This window comes from Muntiacus reevesi, chromosome 1 (genome assembly GCF_963930625.1).
Source record: "Muntiacus reevesi chromosome 1, mMunRee1.1, whole genome shotgun sequence".
Taxonomy (NCBI): Eukaryota; Metazoa; Chordata; class Mammalia; order Artiodactyla; family Cervidae; genus Muntiacus; species Muntiacus reevesi.
In genome coordinates this window covers 100,020,907-100,040,291 of record NC_089249.1, presented here as the reverse complement: position 1 = coordinate 100,040,291, position 19,385 = coordinate 100,020,907, and the positions used below count along the sequence as shown (strand labels likewise).

The following is a 19,385-nucleotide window of genomic DNA, read 5'->3' as shown; positions in this document are numbered from 1 at the left end:
CACATTCCAAAACGAATGTCACATGCTGCAATTAAGATGAGGCACAGCCAAACAAATAAGTAAATAAAAATTTAAAAAGTAATGGCAGCTTAGATTAATAAAGGAATTGAGACTTTCACTTATCCTTTACATTGTTTTGAGTCAAAATAAATTGTGATTCAGTGAAGTTACACGAGTGGGATCAATATCACATCACAAGGTTAATTAATGTCGTGCTATCTCCTGTGCTACTTTTTTTTTAATCAGGGCTCATTTCCTCATACCAAAGATTTATTCCATGTAAATACCTGCCTAGAAGAATAAATTGATGTTAGAAAGGCAATAGCCAATGTAGGCACATGCGCATTTTGAAGAAGTTTCTGTAAGTAGTTATCTAAGGAAAATGATCTTTGGTATGGATTCATTATTTCTACTAGGGCTGCATATATTAGAATTTAAAGAATTATTGATATATAGTCTTTATCATCAATAAATCATGTGATTATTAACATCATGTTTGGAAGTGTGAGAGAAAAATATGTCTTGCTCAGTATTGAGCTGGAAGAAAAGGTAAATAATAATTCATATCTCTAGGTGTGAATTAAAACAACAAAGCCAAACTTTTCAAATACCAAAGGGGACCTGAGGTTGAATAAAATAGTGTGTGATTTATAGAGCTTGGATCCCAGTAACCAACTGAGTACCAAGGGATATCTGTGTTACCATTTGGCTTTGATTCTGTGTAATATTAGGAATGGAAAATTCAATAAGGTCATAAAATGCGACTGAAATGATGGTTTGACATTAGCTAAAAAAGTATTTGCATTGCCTGATGTCATGTACTTTTTACTGTCTTTTAAATTACTGTACTGATTTGCTCTATACCATTCAGAGATTTCTTTGATACTAATACCATATTTATACAAAATAATTCACCAAAATGGGGCATGGCAAAGAACCAAGAGAAAATTTCTTATCAGCTGGTTAATTCATAATAAATACGTAGTAGCTTGTTTTCAGGTAAAGGAGTTAATTCAAAATTATATGTGAAAATCTGTTTAAATTAAAACATCTACATGGTGTTTATGTCTTAAACAGCTTATGTAATACAACTATTGTAAACTGTATGTAATTTTCAAAAAAGTAAGAAATGAATAATTACCTAAATACCACTTTACAATAATATTTAAATACTTGACATACTCAGAATTTCTTATTTATTTATTGTTCACCTTTATTCAATCTAGAAATATTCAGTCCCACTCATTAAATCCAATCATGATTAAATTCACATTGCAGGTCATCCTACTTTACTAATAATCACTTCTGTAAAATTTAATTTACACACTTCAACTCAGCACAGATATATTTCAAATGAGTGTATTACGTATCATAGTTTACTTTTAACAAGCCAAGAATATAACCAGTGTGAGTTGTCATATTTCATTTGGAAAGAAACTTCTGTTTTTACTTATACATATAAATTGATACCACTAAAGAAATAACTCTCTGTTTTTACACTGAATAGTGATATGTATATTTATTTTTAAGGGCTTTAAGAAAAAAACAATTCATCACATTAGATCACTGCTTATTTATGTATTGTATCACAAACATATCAGGAATCTAACCGGGGACGTCTTAGCATGTTGGCATATTTCTGCGATATCTCTCAGAAATAGATATGATTTGACTGTCTCTTCATGTTAGCAGCACACAAATATGAAGAAATCAAATCAGTACTGATTTACAACACAGATAATTATAGGTGAATGTGTGCGAAGGCTTTCTGATAGAATTCTGTCAGTCAGCTCCAGGCCCAACTTTCTCATTATGTGTTTGCAGAAACTATATGATGGAATTTGTCTGGTGACATTTCAGGGATAGTGACTTTGATTTCAAAGGAAATGTTTCAGGTTCATTTCATTACCTTAGAAAAGTAAAAGCAAATTTGCCTTATAAAAAGCAATTACTTCTTAGCTGACCAGTGCACAATAGCAATATAAGAGAGATTTCTCATTCCACTATTCAAATCCTGAACCAGCAAACTAGTGTTTGATTTTGCTTTAAACCAATTTTACTGTGTTTGAATTGCAAAAGCATTTAATCTTCATAAAGTAGGTTATTATAATGGAGATCATATTGTATTGGTATGGGATACCAGCTATGGGAGAACAATGTTTTGTTTTGATTATTTTCAGTATTTGGTATTTAAAAAATGATACTTGGTAGAAAACATTTGAGATTTTTAACTAATAAAGAGAGTGTAGTTTGAGACATCAACACTTTATTTTGCCTCTGCAGTAGTACCTCTACTCATTTCAGATAATAGTTTTATGAATTTTGAGTGATAATTATGTAAAATATTTATATTTTACTGTAATGACTATAATATATTCGAAAATTTGATTGAATCTTGGTCCTGTTATTTTCATTTATTGTGAATATTTTAAATTTATTCTTTATAAGAAAATATATTCCATACTTTCATACAAAAATTTTTAAAAATTTTAATATACATCACAATTGTTTTAAAAATGCAGATAGGAATCAGAGGATATTTACTGGTGGTATAGTTTGCTATCCTACAGTATTGAGTCTAATAAAGTGTTAGATGAAAACTACCAATCACAAAAATTTCCTTGTGAATACTATAGAGTGGTAAAAGCTGAACTTTGAAATTAACAATGAGAAGAAAGTAAGGCTTAGAGGCTTAGTGAGGTACTGTATGTCTTCAGTTCTGGCTAATAGTGTCACCAAATTTCCTTTTCAAAATAAATGTATTTACAGTGTGAAAAGGAAGAAAACTAAGAAATAAAAAAATACTGAAATATAAAGTTGATCTTTAAATTCAAATGAGCTTTAAGTATGTGGCATTGGAATTAGCAATGAACATGATAACAAAGACAAATTTTAGGATGTAAAAAAATAAAAAAATATATGCGTTTATCTATATTTTGTGTCAAAAATTAAAGGACAAGAGATAAAAATACCACACTTATTTTTTCCTAAAGTATATTAGCATTTTAGGATGTTGTTTGAATACAAATTAAAGTGATTTTTAAAAAGTATAAAGTGAAAGTCCTCAGTCATGTCCGACTCTTTGTGCATTTTCCAGCCTGGAGTGGGTAGCCTTTCCCTTCTCCAGGGGATTTTTCCCAACCCAGGGATCAAACCCAGGTCTCTCACAGATTCTTTACAGCTGAGCCATAAGGGAAGCCCAAGAATAGTGGAGTGGCTAGCCTATCCCTTTTCCAGCTGATCTTCCTGACTCAGGAATCCAACTGGGGTCTGCTGCATTATGGGTGGATTCTTTAGCAACTGAGCTATCAGGGAAGCCCCTAAAAGTGATTTTTACATTCTGGTTATTAAAGGTGATTTATGTAACACTATGTTTAATAAATGTTTTGAATTTTCAATTCAGTAATATAATGCTTATAGGTAACCGGGCCATGCTTAGTTGCTTAGTCATGTCCGACTCAACAATTCCATGGACTGTAGCCAGCCAGGCTCCTCTGTCCATGAGATTCTCCAGGCAAGAATACTGGAATGGGTTGGCATTTCTTCCTCTAGGGAATCCAACCCAGGGATCAAACACATGTCTTCTGTGTCTCCTGCATTGGCAGGCAGATTCTTTCACCCTGCTTTTACTAGGAAGCCCCTTAGAGCTAACAAGATAAATTTTATGCATCAGATAATTATAAGTGAATCTTATGGAGCTATTAACATCTGTCATTGCATTATTAACTCTGGTAGGTAAATTTGTGCTTTTATCTGTATAAGAAAAAAAAGGAAAGCATTATTAATAATGGTATATTAATTTTACTGTATTCCATATAAATATTAGAAAAAGGAAAAACTAAAAACGCATGATAAAAAAATATATATTTTTAGTTTAGCATAAAGGATGTAAATCACCTCAACGGGGTACATTAAGTACAATAAGATACAGGAGCATGAAATAAAATAGTGATGGGCGAGTAAAAAAATAGAAGAATAGGGCTTCTACAAATAGATTTCATCATCACTTGGGATAAAATGAACAGGCACATGTAATGTGCTTAGGTAAAAAAACATTGCTGATGGGTAGAAGAGACATTTACAATTGAAATGATAAATTAAAATTAATGTTTATCACTGTACACATATTTAAGTGTGCAAAGTTTAAACATGTCACAAAACTTGAGCCATTTTTTTTTAAGAAACTTTTTGAACTTGAGAGAAATAGAATCTATTTGAAATTACTTGACAATGCTTGGTGAAGTAAAATAGTTATTTTTATGTATTTTAAAATAAGAATCAAATACTAAGTGTCAAAACAGGTACATGTGTGCTCAATCGTGTCCAACTCATTGGCCACCCCATGGACTGTAGTGCACCAGGCTCCTCTATCCATGGAATTTTCCAGGAAAGAATACTGGAGTGGTTTCATTTCCTCCTCCAGAATATCATCCCGCAACAGGGATTGAATCCACGTCTCTTGTGTCTACAGCATTGGTAGGTGGATTCCTTACCACTGGACCACCGGGGAAGCTCCATAATAGTAACTCTAGCAGGGGAAAAAGTAATCTTCTGTCTATCATTTGCAGGGAAGCACAGTTGGTTGGACTCCAGAATGTCTCTTTGGCATGCATATTATTGTAAACAGATAAGGTAGGAGAACCCTTGAGAAAAGAACCCAGCATGGCTTCCTTGACATAAGACAATCCATATTTGGCCTAAGCCATTTTGTGATATAAGTCTGTTCACAGTACTTCCCCTTGAAGGCTGTGCTTAGTTGCCCAGTCATTTCCTACTCTTTGCAGCCCTTTGGACAATAGCCCACCAAGCTCCTCTGTCCATGGGATTTTTCAGGCAAGAATACTGGAGTGGGGTTGCCATTTTCTTCCTCCAGGGGATCTTCCCAACCCATGAATCGAACCCACATTTCCTGTGTCTCCAGCACTGCAGCCAGCTTTTTTACCTGCTAGCCGTCAGGGAAGCCCTGCCCTTGAATAGATCTCAGTAATTAATGATCTTAAGGAAAGAAAAGAATGCAGAAGCAAATAACTGTTACCAGGCAAGAGGAATAACAATAGCAAAGATAGTATTATCAGGTTGTAAGTGCTGCTAGTCCTTTTTCAGTGGTAAAGATCATCCTGAAGCACTCAATTAGTAGATCATCTGGAATCTAAGAGCTAATATATTGACCTATTCTGACCCTCATGACTTCCTTCAACTAAAGCTTGGATTCTGTAAACTACCCAAGCCACCTTTTATGAATATGCATGTTGTTGTTGTTGAGTAGCTAAGTTGTGTCCAAATAGTCATGACCCCATGGACTGAGACCCGCCAGGTTTTCCTATCCTTCACTATCTCCCAGAGATTGCTCAAACTCATGTCCACTGAAGCACTTATGCCATCCAACCATCTCATCCTCTGTTGCTCCCTTTTCTCCTGCCCTCAATCTTTCACAACATCAGGGTCTTTTCCAGTGAGTCAGCTCTTGACATCAGGTGGCCAAAGTATTGGAGTTACAACTTCAGCACCTGTCTTTCCAATAAATATTCAGAGTTGATTTCCTTTAGGATTGATTGGTTTGATCTCCTTGCAGTCCAAGGGACTCTAAAGAGTCTTCTCCAGCACCACATTTCAAAAGTATTAACTCTTCTTTATGGTCCAGCTCTCACATCCATACCTAACTACTGGAAACACCATAGCTTTGACTGTATGGATCTTTGCCAGCAAAGTGATGTCTCTCTTTTTTAATATGCTGCCTCGTTTCTTCATAGCTTTTCTGCCAAGGAGTCTTTTAGTTTCATGGCTGCGGCACCATCTGCAGTATTTTGGAGTCCAGGAAAAGAAAATTTGTCACTGTTTCCACTTTTTCTTCATCTATTTGCAAGGAAGTGATGGGACTTGATGCCATGATCTTAGTTTTTTGAATGTTGAGTTTTAAGTCAGCTTTTTCACTTCCCCTTTCACCCCCATCAGGAGGCTCTTTAGTTCCTCTTCACTTTATGCCATTAGAGTGGTATCTTCTGCATATCTGAGGTTGTTGATATTTTTTCCATCAATCTTGACTCCAGCTTGTGATCATCCAGCCAAGCCTTTCGCATGATATATTCTGCATATAAATTAAATAATGAGCCTGCATATTTCCTTAGCTTAAAACATCCTCAATTTTGCTGTTCAGGGCAACACTGCTTTGGGAAAGATCCTCACTGTTCTCTTACTTGCTGCAAGTGATAAATACTACTCCCAGTTTTAGTTTGATTGTGTCTTTTGGCTCAACACCTATCAAGAGGTGAATCTGGTTTTCAAGTAACATTATTTCAGGTTTAAACAATCAAGGCTAAAATAGCCAAAACTTTCACCTCCCACTTAGCTGCCTAAAGTATTTAGATAGAGATATATTCTAAGACTAGATTTAGCACCATCGAGAACAATAGTATGAATTACATGTGTAGACTTGAAGGAACCTAGATATAAAAATAGACTTAGCACCATAGAGAACTAGAATATGAACTAGGTGTGTAGACAGGGAAGATCCTAGCAAATTCTGTTCCTTAAATTTAATTTCTCTGTGTGTTCCATTGTCTTTGCATGTGTTAGCAAACATTATTTTACCATTTCTATGTAAATTGCTTTCCTTCCCTTTGAAGTCCCTGCCTCCAATATCCTCTTTAGTCTTTATCTGAAGATGATACTTAAGGTAAAGGTATCAGCTGCCCGCTGAGTTACTTAGCTTTTTGGGTCTTTTCCATATATAAGTGAAAGTAAGTAGTGAAAGTGTTAGTTGCTCATTTAAGTCCAACTCTTTGCAACCCTATGTACTGTAGCCCGCCAAGCTCCTCTGCCTATGAAATTCTCCAGGCACAAATGTTGGTGTGGATGATCATTCTCTTCTTCAGGGGATCTTCCCCACCCGGGATCAAATCTGTGTACCCTGCATTGCAGGCAGATTCTTTATCGTCTGAGCACCAAGGAAGTCTTCTCTTTGATATACACATAGTATTAAATATTTGTTTGATTTTCTCTTTTTAGTCTATCTTATATCAATTTGATTCGAGACCAATCAAAAGAACTTAGAAGAATAGAATAAATTTCTTTCTTACCAACATCTCCTAGGCTCTTGGCTGAGACCCTCTGTAATAAAAGAGGGATTAATAGGAGAAAAACAGAAATGTCCTAACATGTACAACTCCTGTCCAGATGAGAGATACCCAGGAAAACTGAGTAACTCTCTGAAATGGCCCAAGCCATCACCTTAAATACCAACCCCAGCTTCTACATAAAGAGGGGTGGCAGGGAGCTAGTTGGGGAGGTACTCAGCCAAAGCATAGTGAAGAAGGTATGGCTGTTACAGAGATTTAAGTCCTTATCTTCTTCCTTGGTAAGAGTTTCTAGGAATTTAGTCATTCTCTTCTTCCTGGTGCAGAGAGGCACATACTCTACAAATGATTTCCCTGATAAATGTAAATGTCTCTTATAAACAGTAACTTCTATGTGGCTTCAAAATTTTTCCTATTGTCAGGTTTTTCTTAAATTTAGTCAGCACAAGATAATTCCTATGTCATAGAAGAATGTTTGGAGATGGCAAATTCTGCTCCCCTTCATAAGAAAATATTCAATTGCCGTATAGATTTTTACTGTGGGTCTTAAGTAAGACATCTTAAGTGTCATTTACCCCCTTTAATGCTCTTTTATTTAGAATTGTATAAAATAAATGAGAAATTCTGGACAAATAGCACCCTTTTTTTTTCTTTATAAAGGGAGAAACTATGGTTTTATAAAAGATAGTGTATTTCATATTGTGTTGCTTGGCAGTTGAGACGTGATGTTTATAAGTATGCATACAAATTCCAGTAGTGGTGTCTTTAATAAAAAGCATTTTCATCATTATTTAAGAAACGTTTAGTATTTCATTCTTTCCTTATGGCTTAATTGTAAATCAGTCATATTCCTCAGATTTAACTCCATAAAACAAACTCTGAACCCTGCATTATTCAGCATGCCCCCAACACAGTACACAGTCTAACCCTCCCAGACTTTTGCTCCTAGTTTCCCCTTGCTTTACATACTTTGGAATTATGTATCAAATATCACTTTCTTTCTAAAACTATGTTTGCTTCTACTTAATAGAAGGATTAATGACTTATTAATAACAGTCAATAATAATGACTTAACAATAGAAGGATCAGTAGTAATAAAGGATTAAATGGCTCCATCTTCCTGTTCTTTGAACCCTCTTTGTAAGCATCCTTTTGTAAAATACCATGTCTTACTCTTTCAAGAGTGTTTTTGATGGGAAATAAAAATGGAGTCAGTATTGCCACAAGACTTCTCTAAAATGGAGCTGGGAGGCGATCGAGGGTTGTGACTTACACATTTCTCAGGATGGGATCTGATCTTTTGATCACTTACTGTCCTAATAAAGACATCTGCTAGAAACTCAAGGTATTTTTCAGACCTGTATTGTAAAATAAGTAGCAACAGCCATCCCTGAGGACAAATATTTCCTTTCTGTCATTAGAGTAAAACCTCATGGCCTTTAATCCCCTCACACTGTCTCTTGGGAACATGCTTTAGAGTTTATCCTAATCTGTGTTTCCCAAATTGCAATTCTTAAGACCCTCATTTTTTTTTTTTTTCCTTATTTGCAGCCTTCTTTATTTTTGTTTGCTTGTTTCTTTGTTGGTTGGTTGACACTGGTTGGATTGGTCAGATTCCAAGGGGACAAGAGTGTCCCTACTCAGTGTTACATCCTCAGAACCTAGTACAGTGCCTGATGTGTATTGCCATGTTATGACTAATAGAGTCACTATAGGTTATGAATAACCCAAAATAGCAACTACAAGCTAACAGTTACAGGTAGTTTGCTATATGTTCACTGGTAAGCTCCTTACATCGATTGTTCATGTAATTATTTCAACAACTCTGTAAAGTCAATGCCATTATTTTCAATATGCTATTGAAAAAAATAAGGCAAATAGAAGTAATGAGCAATTTATTTATGTGTCAGGGAGTGGGAAATTTCCCCCTATATTCCTCTTGAACTCTTGTAATAAAATTGACACAGGACAGATTAACAGGAGAAAAAGGAACCAGTTTTAATTCATGGGCACAGAGGTCTCATAAAAATAAAACCTAGAAAATCATGTAGTTTTTATATTTTTTGGACAAAGAGACAGTACATTCATGAGGAATTGACAGGACAGAGAAACCTGGGCTTTGAGTGCTTAATTAGTGAAGAATCAAAACTGAGTTTGGACTTGAAAGGGAAAATTAAACAAGCAAAAAGATTTATTTTTACAGGTGTCTCAGCCATGAATTCCCTGTCTCTGGCAATAAGGGTGTCCTTCTACCTCCAGATGTAGAAAACATACCTTTTACATGACATTTATTTTCTTCTTTCAGGGTGACAAGGAGAGTTAAAGCATCCCTTTTACATTGATCATTTCTTAAGTAACTTTAACTTAAACCAGCATGTCATTAAGGCATATTTTGGGACCCTGACAGATGCATGTTTTGTGAATATGAATATAGCTCAAAAAGTAGCTAGACTAAATTGTATGCCCTCTGTGTGTGGCCTTCCTGTTCTGTATAACTAAAGACAGTTGCATCTCTAAGTTTGAAGGGGCTCACCACAGGTCAGGCTCCTCAAGATTTTTTAGGCTCATTTGGGCAAAAATGCCCTTAGGAGGGTGGGAGAAAAAAAAGCCATTTACTAAAAGCTATCTTCCTAGGATAAAATTTAAACATTGTTTCTTAGCTCAATTTAGGCAGATGTGACCATATCTGGAATTGACAGAACTGTTTTTTCCCTACCTATATGCCATTTCATCTGCTGACCTGGCTTCCCCACTTTTACTGCTTATAAAACAAATTAATAAGTAAAGGGACACAGACAGCAAAACACAAAGGCTGCTTTGCTCTATGCAGCTGTATCAGTAGCAAGGATTCATTCGCATCTTCCTACCACCAGCTGATCTCAGAATTTCACCATTTGGACCCACAACCTTTTTGACAGTATATCTTCCAGCTCTAAATCAGATAAATACTTCAAACTTCTTTCACAAGGTTAGCAAGATTATGGAACCAAGCAGGACCCTGTGGGGCTCCTGTGCACAAAAGCCTTTCTGTGTCTCTCATTTCTTGTTTGTAGGAAATAGACTTCACTCAGCATCCAGGACTTTCACTGAGTTCCAAAGACCAGTTGCAGGGAGGGGAGGGGTTATTTTATATATAGATATATAGATAGATGTATACACATGTATAACAATATCTTTGAGCTCTTCTGTAGAAACTAAAGCCCCCCACACAATGGAAGATGTTAATTGTTGATGAAGCATTCTTCATTCTGGAGAGGAGGTCACATTTTGATAACCTTAAAACCAGAGAAACTTAGCACAAGACCACCTGACTCCAGATTAAAGAGATGCAGTCCCTGCACACTCCCTAACCCTTATCAGCCAGCTCTGCCTCTTGACTGTGGAACTCCTAACAGCCACTGCCCCCCACCCTCCGCCATGTGTGAACACAGTTTTAAGGGCACTAGTCCACTGTGGCCCTCTTTTGCCTGGCAAAGCAGTAAAGCTGTGTTTTTCCACCTTCACCCAAAACTCTTTGTCTCTTAAGATTCAGTTAGGTGCCAGTGCACAGAGGCTGGGTTTTGGTAATAATTCGTTCCTGGATCTTTATTCCATTGGTACCACAATTCATACACTTTCAGATGTCTTTGGACACAATTGCCTCAGTCCTTTATTTTCAGTAACACATGACACTTATGGGAAAAAAGGAGTATGACATTGCAATGGACATTGCCAAATTTTTCTATGCATTGTGAGACTAAATCTAAAGCTGAATGCAGATGAGCTTTCAGACCACAGCAGACAGACTTTTCAGATCCCATGAGGTAAAAAAAGGAGGTTCTTAAATTCAGGATTATAGTGTGAAAGAGGGAAAACTCCACAAAGAAGTACTAACTTTTAACAATCACAAATATGAAAAGATGTGGAAGTATTGGAAAAGTTGTCTCTTAGGGCTTTATTGTTTCACCATTTGAAATGAAGTAATGGAATATTGCAACAATTAACAACTGCATACAACAGGAAGCTTATCTAATATGACATTTTTATGATTTCTAAAATGATATGTGTATCAAATTTAAGATCTTCAATTCTAGAAATGCACTGTGTTCATCTCATTGCCAATCATTTAACAATATTCCTTTGAAAGATATCTGCAGGAATTTTAAAATGATCGCTGAATCTAATTAACTGATAAGAACTTCTAAAAATTTACTGGACTTTGTGTGGGATTACATTCCTTAAAAACTGAAGTGAAATATTAGGATTTGAAAAGTGCTTCAAGCCAGCATTTTATTTAGAAACTAAATCGTTTTCGTCAAAAGAAGAAGCACAGCTAAAGCAGTAGATAGAAATCAAGAAAAGACTTTAAAATAAACAATGATTTGAATAAAAATAAGAAAATTTAGTATATAAGATGAATGATAAATGGAAGGAAACAAACCCAGTAAAATTCAATAGTATTTGCTTAAAGGCACCCAATGCCAATTACATGGTTTCATTTTATAATTTTGATGATAACCACAATCTGGCTACTATTCTACCACACAATCTAATTCATTTTTATGTCTTAAAGTCAGATCACCTATTTTCTTTCCTTTTTTTTTTTTTTTTTAATTTTTTTTTTTTTTTATTAGTTGGAGGCTAATTACTTCACAGCATTTCAGTGGGTTTTGTCATACATTGACATGAATCAGCCATAGAGTTACACATATTCCCCATCCCGATCCCCCTTCCCACCTCCCTCTCCACCCGACTTCTCTGGGTCCTCCCAGTGCACCAGGCCCGAGCACTCGTCTCATGCATCTCACCTATTTTCTTGATACTTGCATCTTTTTTCCCCTTTTTTTGGTTGATGCATCTCTTCTCTTTTGTCAAGAAGGAAAGAGTTTTCCTCTGCTCTTCCAAGTTCTTCTGGCTGGTTTTAAAATTAAATTGGAATGAGATAGATAAACAGGAGAAAATAAAACAAAGGTTTAATTTATACAGGGGAATTGTGGTGCTGGAGAAGACTCTTGAGAGTCGTTTGTACCACAAGGAGTCAACCAGTAGGTCCAAAAGGAAATCAATCCTGAATATTTACTGAAAGGATTGATACTGAAGCTGAAACCCCAGTACTTGGCCACCTGATGTGAAGAGCCCACACATTGGAAAAGACCCTGATGCTGGGAAAGATGGAGGGCTGGGGAGAAGGATTGACAGAGGATGAAATGGTTAGATAGTACCACCGACTCAATGGACATTAATCTGAGCAAACACCTGGACATAGTGAAAGACAAGGGATCCTGGTGGGCTGCAGTCCATGGAGTTTCAAAGAGTTGGACACAACTTAGGAACTGAAAAATAGCATACAGAGGAGAGACCCAGGAAAACTGATTAACTCATCAAAATGGCCAAAACCCTCACCTTAAATACTGTCTTCAGCTAAAGATCAAAGATGTTGGGAGAGGTGGTTTGGGTACTTTAGAGGAAATGAACACAATTCACATGGAGATAGAAAACAAATGTTTAACAAAGGTTTGCTTTGTCATGCAGAGACAATAGAGTAGACTCTGCCAAGCTCCTAGGCATCACACCTAGCTCATAAACTTTGCATTTCTGTGGATAGCTCTATTTCAGGAGAAAGTCCTTTATCTGAATTCACTTTGGCAGCTAAAGTGGAAGTAACAATAAAAACTTTCTGAATCTTCTGTTTCCTAAAATCCTGCCAAAGAGGCACATTTGGAGATGGAATATTTTGCTCCCCTACACTGTCAATTGCAAAATGTCTAGTCTCTTAGAGTCAAAATTTTGTTTCAACTCTTCTGAAAATCAAGTGACTGTTAGTTGATTCATTGCAGGATGACTTCTTTTTGCTGAACTTTGCTAAGGGTGGAATTAAAAGCACACCATACCATAGAAATCTTAAGAGGGGAATAGCAAACAACAAGCAGGGAAAAGGCAAATAGCTATGCCAGGGGATTAGTAGACAACATTTAATTGAGGACAGACTGGCATCAGGAAGCAGCACAAGGGATTTTGGCAATGGATACTATCAGATCTGAAACTAGAAATCAAAAGCTAAGTGAGCAACAGTCATAAAAGTTACAACAGTAAGCCAACACGTGACTGTAAACATCTGTAGGCACCAAGAAGATATTAATCTCCTTAACAATATATATGCTTTTAAGAAATATATATATTTTTAAAGAGGCAAGATTTAATCTCAGAAAAGTCATTTCACCTTTCAGTTCGGAGCATTCTGTTGGCCATAGAAAGAAAGTATTGGTCCCCACTGGCTCAGTGGTAAAGAATCTGTCTGCGATGCAACATGGGTTCGATCCCTGGGTCAGGAAGATTCCCCTGGACAAGGAAATGCAAACTCACTCCAGTATTCTTGCCTGGGAAATCCCATTGAAAGAGGACTCTGGCGGGCTACATTCCATGGGGACCCAGAGTCAGACATAACTTATTGAGTAAACAAATAGGAAAAGTTTTGGGTGAGTGGATCAGCAGCAGCTGGTTACAAGATTTTTAAATAGATGCACATATGTTGTAACCATTTGTATTTAACAGATTCACATCATTTTTCTGGAGGAACATATCATGTTAAATCTGCCCTTGATGACAGTGAGTCTTCTTGATTATGAGTTCTAAAAAGGGATTGTCCAATTTAACTACTCCAGTGTTCTGAATGTATTATTTTGAAAAACAAAAAACAAAAACCCAAACTGATTTAAATAGCTATCCCAGGTTTAAAGTTCAGTCAAGAACAGTAGGCTTGAATTTAATTCTTTTACCTTTTTTCCTACACATCACATTGCCTTCTTCATCACATAGGCAGTTATGCCCAGTGTAAAAATGAACTGCCTTCACTGCCATCCTGAAGAAGAATATAATAAAGCTAGCTTTGGTGAAAATTAATAATTTGGCTATTTCTCCAACTTTGAATGTTCCAAATATAGATACCTATAAGCTACTTCTTTCCTGACAGCTGAAATAATAACTCTATAAAATATTATGTCTATACCCTGCTGATATTATAATAGACTTTTGCTTCAGTCTTCTGGCACCATTGTATAGCTTCAAAAGAACACTGTGTCCTCTGCTATTTTGTGAAATCAAAATAGCAATTTTCTTTAGCTCCATTATTTTTACTATGGAGCTGCAGAAATTTAGAAGTTTATTAACATGTTTCAACTGTTAGTAAATTGCTTTTGCTTCCTTTGGAACAGAAAATAATGAATATGCACTGAGACTTTGGGGGTCCCTGCAATTACAGACTAGAGCAAAGAAGATTTGTTTTTTATTTTTTTAAATAAAGATCTTAATTTATGAAAGTCAAGTCTGCGATTTTAGGGCATACTAAAACGGTTTGTAGTATCTCAAGCTTAACCAGAGTAGGTTTTTTCTGATGTATAAACTAAGGGTAGAGTTTGAGTTTTTTGCAATAAATATTACCTAACCAAACATGGGTGTGCCTCACAGCAAAACCAGTTCAGTGACACTGGGTCGTGCTGAAAGAAAGCACAGCATTTGTTTGCAGGGCACGCGAAGCAAAGCATAAGTGTGGTTCCTGCCCAAAAGACCTGAACGCCCCAGTGGTTTTCAGGGAAGAGTTTTTAGTGGCAGTGTTTGGGGTAAAGCTACAGGTGCCTGATTTTCTTCTGATTGATTGGTGGCGAGGTAACAAGGTGTTACTGAAGTCTCAATAGTCAATCCCTCTGCTTCTGTCCAGTCTGGTGTCTCAGCATGTAGTTACCATCCTCCACCTGGGCAGGTGAGGTGGAGGGGTTAGGACTGATGTTTTTTACTGCTTTACCTTTGTTTCTACATTCCTTCACTTCCCTAATTAGTAACTGCTTGAATCTACTCTTTGCTACTCAGGGAAGGTATGGGAAACTAAAGCCTTTTTGTGCAAACAAGAAATAGGGGGCAAGGAAAGGCTTTTTACCCAGGAGGACCCAATAGGGTCCTGCTGGGTTTCAGTCTTGCTTTTGCTTGATACTCCTCAGTTCTAAAGGAGAAGGAAATGACAATCGACTCCAGTATTCTTGCCTGGAGAATCCTCTGGATAGAGAGCCTGGTGGGCTGTTGTCCATAGGGTTGCACAGAGTTGGACATGACTGAAGCGACTTAGCATGCATGCATGCATTGGAGAAGGAAATGGCAACCCACTGCAGTATTCTTGCCTGGAGAATCCCAGGGATGGAGGAACGTGGTGGGCTGCCGTCTGTGGGGTCGCACCGAGTCTGACACGACTGAAGCGACTTAGCAGCTGCAGCAGCCTCAGTTCTAATGGAGAAAGTTATGGGACAAGAAGGGGAATAAAGCTTTGAATAGAGGGGTTCATCATAAGCTGAGCAGAGGAATTCAGTTTTAGGGAGATGCAGTTTCATAAGAAAAAAAATCAACATCAAGTTCAACCTGAACTTACTTAGTTGATCTTACCTTTCTTTGAAGTATGTTTTGTAAACTGATAGGAAAAATCTGTATTAGTACTAGAGGCAATTCCATAATGATTGAAAAATGTAGGGAATTGTGGCTGGACCCTGGGAATGAATATCTACCCTAAGATTCTTGTTAAGAGGAAATATATATGTGGAAGATTGTAAGAAGGAAAGGGGCTGGTCACGTTACAATTGATTTTGAAATTTTTATGTATACAGAGTCTGTTTCTACAGGTACATATACTTAAAGGTTTACAGATTTTTGTAATCTGTATGTCTGTATCCATAACATCATTTTCTTTTGACATGAATGTAGGGCATCAAATACTTCCGTATTCCACTGATAAATTCTATAGTTGGCAAGTATTTATACATTTCTGACAAAGCCACACACGAAGCTAATATTTGGTACTGATCACAGCATTAGCTAGCAAATACAGAAAATAGAAGGAAAAATTAGTTCATATTATAAATGAAGCATGGCAAACTCAGTTTTTTATTTGTATATAATATATATTTACATATATATTACATATTTATATATTAAATGCATATTCATTATTATTTTATCCAAAGTGTATACACATATACATAGCAATATATATATATGAATTTATTTGACATTTAATTGACAGTTATTCCTGGGCTATAATTATCTGAATGATTTTATTAGCAATACTTTCTTCTTTCTATTATTTGTATGTTATTTTTTAATAACATAAAAATTAAACTTTCTTATTTATAAATAATCATATTATATTTTCCTATTTTGGTTCTTTGATTGTTGTTTTAGTACCACAAAATTGTTTTTTATTTTATGGTCATTTGTGTACAAATTTTCTTCTCATGTGGTGCTAATGCTAAAAGAACCCACCAGCGACTTAAGAGATGAGAGTTTGATCCCTGGGTCTAAAGATCCCCTGGGAGAGGGCATGGCAACTCATTCCAGTGTTCTTGCCTGGAGAATCCCATGGACAGAGGAGCCTGGCAGGCTACAGTCCATAGAGTCACACAGAGTTGGACACAACCCAAATGACTTAGCAGGATATATACAAATTTTATCTCTTCTGTTTGTGAACTTCTAAAATGATACGAGTTATTAATGCAATCAAGTTGGTCAGTTAATATATGATGTTCAGTCAATATATGTAATATGTGGAAGAAATAAGTGAATAATTCTTAGTAGCCCCTTGTACTCATTAATACTTTTTGAAATAACAATGTCTTTTTTTTTAAAATAACTAGTTCGACTTCCTTTCTGTGATTTGATAATGTAGTAACTTTATAAAACACCAGGGATCAATTCAGCAACGTTTTTCTTTCTCTTTTTCTTTTTGCCATGCATGCAAAGTACCATTACTATTCAAAGGCACTAATTAAACTCCGCTCAACCCAGGGGAGACTTCAGTTGGACAGAGCTGCAGCCTGCTGTGAGCCTAGTGATCCTGATGTAAGAGGTGTTATTAAGGAAGAAGGCATGTCCTAAGTCTAAAGTTAAAATCAGTTGAAATTACTCCACATACTCATATGATCGCTCCACATACTCATCCTTTCCCAAGTAAAATTTTGTATTTTCGCATAGTTTCTTCTTAGTTTTCAAAAATCATTTAGAACATAGTATCAGTTCTATTCATAGGAATTTCCATTATCTCCACGCAGTCTAAGATTGCCGCTCTAAGTTAGCCATTTTTCCTCTGTACTTGGTCAACAGGATAAGGAAAAGGTTTCTTGGTGGCTGCTACTGACAGAAATTTTTTTTTTTTAATTTTTTTTTCTGACAGAAATTTTGATAGAAGTCCACTACTACTACAGTTAACAGCTACTGGGTGGTTACAAGCACTGCTCTAAATACATATGGTAACTCCTTTCATGTTTTCCCAGGTAGAAAACATCTTTGTCACAATTGTGGATAAAATAACTCTAAGCTGCCTTTGTTGTCCTTTTGTATGACTTCTTATTTGGCTTTCAGTAAGCCTGAGAAATGATTGAGATTTATGAAAACCTGTTTCTTTTCTTGGAAAAGCATTAATTTCAAGACCTACATATGACATAAAATAATTAAAAGTTTTTTTTTTTTTGCTTGCTAAATGTTCTTCCACTTAACATCTGTGTGAAAAGCAACTTGATTACTAATTTAAATGAATGTTTAAATTGATTTTGATATTTTCCAGGTGATTTACTATTTTGTTGTTTTTCAGTCACTCAGTCACATCCAGCTCTTTTTGACCCCGTTGACTGTAGCACTCCAGGCTCCCCCGTCCTTCACTGTTTCCTGGAATTTGTTTAAATTCATGTCCATTGACTTATTGTCAAACATCTTCTGCCCCCTTCTGCTTTTGCCTTCAGTCTTTTCCAAGATCAGGGTCTTTTTCCAATGAGTTGACTTTTGACTTTTTGGATCAGTTAGCCAAAGTATTGGGGAACTTCAGCTTCAACATCGTCCTTTCAAAGAATATTGAGTGCAGTTTCCTTTGGGATTAACTGTTTTGATCTCTTTGCAGTTCAAGGGACTGTCAGGAGTCTTCTCCAGCTCCCCAGTTCGAAAGCAGTAATTCCTCGGTACTGAACCTTCTTTATGGTTCAACTCTCACATCCATACATGGCTACTGGAAAACCATAGCTTTGACTTATGGACTGTTGTCAACAAAGTCATGTCTCTGCTTTTTAATATAATAAGTTTGTAATAGCTTTACTTCCAAGGAGCAAGCATCTTTTCATTTCATGGCTGTAGTCACCAGCTGCAGTGATTTTGAAGCCCAAGAAAATAAAGTCTGTCACTGTTTCCATTGTTTCCTCCAACTTTTGCATTGAAGTGGTGGGACTGGATGTCATGATCTTTGTTTTTTGAATGTTGAGTTTTAAGCCAGCTTCTTCACTCTCCTCTTTCTCCTTCATCAAGAGTCTCTTTAGTTCTACTCTGCTTTGTGCCATTAGTGGTATCATTTCTCTGTCTGAGATTGTTGAAATTTTCTCCTAGCAATCTTGATTCCAACTTGTGATTGAGCCAGCCTAGCATTTTGCATAATGAACTCTGCATTGATATTAAATAAGCAAGGTAACAATATAGAGCCTTGACATACTCCTTTCCCAATTTTGAACTACTCCATTGTTCCTTGGCTGGTTCTAACTGTTACTTCTTGACCCAGAAGAATTTCTCAGAATTTACTGTGACCCAAACATTTCTTAGGATTTACTCAGCCTTTTTCTCTAAATCATTGTAGAACTAAAAGGCAGACTGCATTTCATCAAAAATGTACAACTATGAAAACTTTCTAAAAAATATAATTTTATCCTCAAAACCACACATATTTGAGCAATGTGTGCAGTTGGAAATTTGCAAATTTTATAAAGTCATGTAATTTTAAGGCTCAGTTTAGTTTACTTCAGTCGCTCAGTCGTGTCCGACTCTTTGCGACCCCATGAATCGCAGTACACCAGATCTCCCTATCCATCATCAACTCCCGGAGTTTACTCAAACTCATGTCCATCGATTTGGTGATGCCATCCAGCCATCTCACCCTCTATCGTCCCCTTCTCCTCCTGTCTCCAGTCCCTCCCAGCATCATGGTCTTTTCCAGTGAGTCAACTCTTCGCATGAGGTGGCCAAAGTATTGGAGTTTCAGGTTCAGCATCAATAGTATTTCAAATATATAGCCAATTGCTCACCTCTGGTTAGAAAGTAAATTGAAAAAATGTTTTTTCCCCAAAGTATATTATGGAAATTGAATAAGTTGGATTATTCATATCAAAATGCCTTTTTTTTTCATGCATGATGACATGAAGTTTTGGATATGCACAGTTAACAGTTTTCATGATGTATATTTTGAGGACATAATCAAGAAAAATGTATTTATTTATGTTTTTATTGAAGGTTAAGTTGCTTTACAGAATTTTGTTGTTTTCTGTC

The 19,385-nt window shown here is 36.2% G+C and overlaps 1 long non-coding RNA gene across 1 annotated transcript in view; it reads left to right on the top strand.

The window, feature by feature from the left end:
• The window catches only part of LOC136169198 (uncharacterized), a 290,702-nt gene that overhangs the window by 169,591 nt on the left and 101,726 nt on the right, over window positions 1-19,385 (top strand). The window lies entirely within an intron of this gene.